This window comes from Talpa europaea, assembly GCF_964194135.1.
Source record: "Talpa europaea genome assembly, chromosome: 6".
NCBI classification, from domain to species: domain Eukaryota; kingdom Metazoa; phylum Chordata; class Mammalia; order Eulipotyphla; family Talpidae; genus Talpa; species Talpa europaea.
Genome location: NC_140072.1, coordinates 104,558,262 through 104,563,286, shown reverse-complemented (window position 1 = coordinate 104,563,286; position 5,025 = coordinate 104,558,262). Strand labels below are relative to the sequence as shown.

The 5,025-nt window shown below is 35.6% G+C and overlaps 1 pseudogene across 1 annotated transcript; it reads right to left on the bottom strand.

Annotated features, from left to right (window-relative positions):
• Positions 1-2,615: 2,615 nt before the first annotated feature.
• LOC311172475 (dnaJ homolog subfamily A member 1-like) lies at positions 2,616-3,784 on the bottom strand (annotated as a pseudogene). The gene has a single exon. The product of its transcript is annotated as a dnaJ homolog subfamily A member 1-like (transcript).
• Positions 3,785-5,025: the final 1,241 nt, after the last annotated feature.

Sequence of the window (5,025 nt, the reverse complement as noted above, 5' to 3'; positions counted from 1 at the left end):
CTTCATCTTCTAACACCTACCCTTCCTCCCTTAGAACTTTGCTCACCCAGAACTTCTCTCACTTCCTGTACATGAACAGTTCTTTCCTAAGACCTCTGTACATTTTCCCATCTACCTCAAACCCTTATTCCCTCTTTCTTTGCATTGTTCATAATGTATCATAAATTATTCTTGTGTCTGTATACTGGCATTCCTATCTTTCATTTACAACATTTCTTTAAATCAATCACATATTTATTTATTTTTAAAGATTTATTTATTTTTATACAAGAACCAGGGTAAAGGACAGATGTGAGGGAGGGTGAGAAGATTCACCAGAGAGAGAGCAGGGAACAGAACAGGCAGACTGACAAAATACACTGGTGAGGGGAATAGCAGGCGAGACAGGGTATGTCTGCCGCGCCATGTGGGTTTCTCCCCAGTGGGCTGGGATTGAACCCGCGCTGCAGAGGCTGCAGACAGCTTCACAGTGCAGCACTCAACCATCTGTGCCACCAGGGAGGCCCAATCACATATTTATTATTTAACATTGGTTTATAACACTACATATTACAAAGAGATGTAGGATTATCTTCTTCAGATGTATGCTACCACTACCCTCCTACCAGTAAGGCACCCAGTGTCATCTGACATAATCCTTTGGGCCCCCCCATACATTTCGTTCTCTTTCTTCCATCCCCTCTGGTATTCTCAATTTTACAGTTGTATTTTTAGGATTTGTTTTCGTCTGGTGTTGTCTGACGCTTTTTTCTTTTTTTTTTATTTCTCTGTATTATACACATGAATGAAACCATCTGGTATAAGTATTTCTCCTTGTGACTTATTTCAGTTAGCCTAATCCCCTCCAGTTCCATCCATGTTGTTGCAAATAGCAGGAGATTATCTTTTTATATAGATATGTAATATTCCATTGTGTATATATACAACATCATCTAATCCACTCATCTGTCCTTGGGCTTAGGTTTTTTCCCTAACTTAGTTATTGTAAATAGTGTTACAATGAACTTAGCTGTGCATGTTGGCCTTCAAATTAGTGTTTTTGCATTCTTCAGGTAAATACATAGGTATGTAATTACTGGATCATATGGCATATCTCTTTTTAATGCTTTGAGAAACCTCTGTACTGTATTCCACAGGGGATGGACCAATCTACATTTCTACCAACAGTATACAAGGGCTTCTTTTTCTTCACATCCTCACTTAAACTTGTTGTTTCTGGTCTTTTTGATATGGACCATTTACACTGATATGAAATGTAACTCATTGTGGTTTTTAATTTGAATTTCTCTGATGGTAAGTGATTATGACTATTTTTCATGTGTCATTGGTGCTCTGTATGTCTTCCTTAGAGAAGTGTCTATTTACCTCTTCTGCACATTTTTCAATGGGGCTTTTTGATGATATGTCTGAGTTCTTTGTAGATTGTGAATATTAGCCCCTAGTTAGCTGTATGATGTGAAAATATTCTCTCCTATTCTATGTGGAGTCTTTTCTTTTTAATAACAGTTACTTTTACTCTATAGAAGCTTTTTTGTTTCATCTACTTCCATTTGATAATGTTTGCTTTTGTATACCTTGCTGTTGAAGTTTCCAAATATATTCTTTAATTTATATATATATATTTTTTGCTTTGTAATCAGTATATTAAGGAGACACTCACACATTTCAAGAATTACTTAAATTCTGATACCCAGATATAAGCTTGCACACATGACTTTTAAACATACAGTTAAAGCTATTCATCATAATTTGCTATACTACCACCATTTATTACAGTTACCTTGGAGCATAAATGGTTTAAAGTAAGCCTATAACTTATCTAATAAACACCTTTCTATCTCATACATGCAAATGACATCTTCGTATAAAGGTCTTGTTGCTTTCAGCTTCTTAAGTTATCCTGTGCTCTAGAAGTCACTACTGAGGTTTATCATGGTCCAAAGAAGGGGGGACAAAAATGTAACAAAGACTAATATTAAAAAAAAAAAAGATGGCACAGCAAAAGGAAATGCAATTCTACAAGTGCAAGCCCTCAAGAAGCAGCATATTATGACAAACCCCTACTTTAGAAAGGTTATCTTTTCTATCACTGATACCACAGGCTAAATTATTTATCATGCCATCAAATAACAGTCGAGGCAATAGAATAAATGTAGAGGTATCACAATGACCCCCACTTAATACAAGTAATTATACAGAACAACACTGCCCTAACAAATTAAATTCGTTAAATACAGTTTTAACTTTCAGAGTTTAAACAAGGGTCAAACACTGAAATCAATACACATACCTAGAACTTTTCAGTCTACACTATTTCATGTACATAGATAGCCAAAATCAATTACAATGCATGCCCTAACAAATGCTCGGAGCAATTCTTTATAAGTATTTTTTACAGGTATTAAACTTCATCTTGCATACTGAAGTCATCATACATACAGGGCAAAGGTGGAGCTTTTATATTTGAGTTTATTCTTCATTTAACTTTAAAACACAGCTATAGTTGAATATTAAAACAAAAACAATTGCCAAGTAGTGATAGTATTGATTATAGTCCTTCACTCATTTACTACAGCATATAAACTGCCAGCAGTGAGTGTTATTCGCTGGCCCTGTTAAGAGGTCTGACACTGAACACCATCCCTAGGATGATGTTCATCGCCCTCATAAGCTTCTCCATTGTAATGTCGTCACCTTTCCTGGTTTGGATCAAAATCCACTCGTTCTACCTGGCCCATTTCATCAGTCTCTTCTTCTTTCCTCTGAGGTAGGAGTTTTTCCAGCAGAGAGAAAGCCATTCTCAGGAAAGTTTACCTTAAATTCAATGATTAGGCAACCCTTTTCATATGGTCTATGATAAATTGTTATGCCTTCATTTAGCACACACTTGATATCTCCATGCTTGACAATCTGACCTGGATGAGAAGTGATTAGTATGGTTCAGTTGTCAAGAGTAGAAACTGGCTTTTGAAAGCCACACAATACTTCAACCAATTGTATGTCCATATACATGAATAGATCTTCTCCTCCTCTAATAAAAACAGCATGGTCCTTCTCATCTAAAACAATAATAATGTCTCCTGGCTCCAGTCCTGGCTCTTGGTCTCCTTCACCATGGAATGTTATATTTTGGCCATCTTTCATGCCTTTATTGATGTGAACTTCTAGAATCTTCTTCTCTTGAACTATCTTCCTTCCATTGCAGCTTTTACATCTATCTTTAGGATTGATCTGTTCCCCATGGCCCTGGCATTCCATGCGTACAGACTGAATTTGCTGAATCATTCCAGGTCCTATCTGATGAATTCTTTTTGCATTCCGGTGCCTGGGCAATTGGCACAGCACTCTACCACTCCTTTCTTACCACCTCGACCTTCACATTTGTCACAAATCACATTGTTTTGCAGAGCTAGCTTTCTTGTTGCACCATTATGTAAGTCTTCTAAGGTTACTGAAAGTTGATGCACAACATTTTTACCTCTCCTTTCTCTCTGCATCCTTCCTCCTCCTCCAAAAAACATTATCAAAGATGTCGATGGGGTGCCAAAACCACCACCCGCTCCACCTTCTTTAATGGTATGTTCTCCTCCTTTGTCATAAAAGTCCCTTTTCTTTGCATCAGAGAGCACTTCATAGCTTAACAAATCTGTTTAAACTCTCCTTCATTTGGATACTTATCAGGGTGGTACTTCAAGGCCAGCTTCCTGTAAGACTTTTTCAATTCTTCTGGGGTGGCATTTCGTTTGACTCCCAAAACATTCTAGTAAGTGGTTTCTTTCACCATTTTCTACAGCCAGTGAACGTGTTGAGGCCGGTATGGGGGAGCCGGAATACGTGCATTGCCGTGCTCAGCTCTGGCAGCCGCTGCTCCCCCACCTCTCACTGAGCATTCTGGAAATTTCCCCAAATATATTCTCTAAACGAATATTGTGCAGTGTCTTCTATACGTTTTCTTCTTTATATTATATAGCTTCAGATCTTACCTCTAAGTCATTCAGCCAATTTGATTTAATATTTTATATGATGTAAAATAGTGGTTTAATCATTCTTTTGCTTGTGACTGTCCAGTTTTCCCAACCCTATTTATTGAAGACACTTTCATTTCTTTGGTTTTTTTGTTTTGTTGTTGCTTTGTGGTACATTAACTTTCCATGTAAGTTGAGTTTATTTCTGGGCTCTCAATTCTATTCTACTAGTATGTGTGTCTGTTTTTACCCCAGTATCACACTCTTTTCATCACTATAACTTTGTAGAATAGTTTGAAATCTGGGAGTGTGATACCATCCCTTTCTGTATAGATTGCTTTGGCTACTCAAGGTCTTTTGTTTCCATATAAATTTCAATAATGTTTTGTCTTTATATTTGAACAATACCAGCAAAACTTTGATATGAATTGCATTGAATCTGGATATTGCTTTGGATAATATGGTCTTTTTAATAATGGTGATTATTTTAATTCATGAACAGGGAATATCTTTCCATTTCTTTGTGTTTTTTATTTGTTTGAAACAATATATTTTCTTTTCTGTCATGATTTCCTTTTGACATATGTCTTCATAATGTCCAAACATGTAGGGATTTTTCAATTATATTTTAATACCTGATAGTTTTCAAGAACATATGATTAACTTTCATATTTACTGGTACTTGCTTTATGGCATGGGATATTGTTAAATTTTTGTAACAACTTTACTTGTTCTTAAGAAGATTTTAACTTGTTACTTGTTAGATGTTCTGCTATTCATGATGTCAACTTTCCCCCTCTCTCTTTGTTGAATTTATATGTGCTATCTCCTACTCAATGTTCATTTGGTTATTTTTCCTAGCAGTTCTATATTTTATAAACTTAGACATTTTGAAATCATGTTATTGGATACATTCATGTCTTTAATATTACACTTTCTTGGTGATTCCTTTATCATTATTAGTTCCTTTACCTTTAATGTAAATATTCATATATTCTAATTCTTTTTCTTTTTAAATTCTTAAATTTATTTAAACTGCCATTTTTATTTTTAAGTGCTT